This window comes from Egretta garzetta, unplaced genomic scaffold, assembly GCF_000687185.1.
Source record: "Egretta garzetta isolate BGI_Z169 unplaced genomic scaffold, ASM68718v1 scaffold906, whole genome shotgun sequence".
NCBI lineage: Eukaryota > Metazoa > Chordata > Aves > Pelecaniformes > Ardeidae > Egretta > Egretta garzetta.
Window position 1 is genome coordinate 142,626 of NW_009259870.1, and position 978 is coordinate 143,603.

Consider the following 978-nt stretch of genomic DNA (forward strand, 5'->3'; position numbering starts at 1 on the left):
GGCTCCCCGGGACATGTGGGCCCCTCCGATGAAGCAGCTGGAGCAGCGGGCTGTGCCTGGCAGGGGGCCCCTCTGCTGCAGGATGGGCCCTAACAGCGGAAACCAAATCAGGAATCAATCTTGCTCCCCCCCAAAAAAAACCCCTGTATGTAAAGCAGCCCAAGATGGTTCCATGCTTTGAAGCAATTTGCTCGCCTTTGTCCTTCCAACAGCCAGTGGAAAATTTTTTAAAACTCAGAAATTGTTCTGTTTCGTCAAACAATAGCGAGTGGCTTTAAACACACATTTCGCCAGCGGTTTAGCTCCCCCGGGGCCCTGGGAGCGCTGCGCACGCTGCCCCGGCCTCGCTCCCCGCAGGCCTTCCAGGGGCACAGGGCTTGGGCTGCCCTGACCGCCGAGGCTGCGCCAGCGCGAGGGGGCGGAGGGCACCGCTCTGCACGCCGCGTTATTTCAGGGGATGTGGCCGGACCCCAGGCAGCAGCACCGCCCAGACCCATTCCCACTGCGGGGACGCCCAGCGTGCTCCGGCGTCCGGCCGTTGAACTGTCCTGTGACCGACGAGACCTTCAAAGAAGGGGAGCAGGCCCAGGAGCCAGCGGGACGCCAGCGCTCCGGCCCCCCATGCACCATTTCAAGAGAGCAACTGCAGACACTGGCCCAAGGCCCCCGCCCGTACAAACCCTGGTGGTAAAGGGCTCCCCGCGGAGAGAAGCCAGGTGGGATGGTGTTGCCGGGGGCCTGGTGATGAGCAAATTGATTGTTTATTATGAAAACCCTTTAAATTGAGTTTAGTTTCTCCACTTTGCATAACATAAGTTTTCACAATTCCCTCCAGGACAGACTAATTCAAGCTCCAGGCTTTGCCCCCCCCTCCCCCACTCCGAGCGAGCTGGGCTGCTGCTGTGCCCCTGCGCTACCCGGGGTGCTCAGCGCGGCTGCAGAGCCCCCGGGAGCACCCGAGGCCCCGGCGAAGGCGGC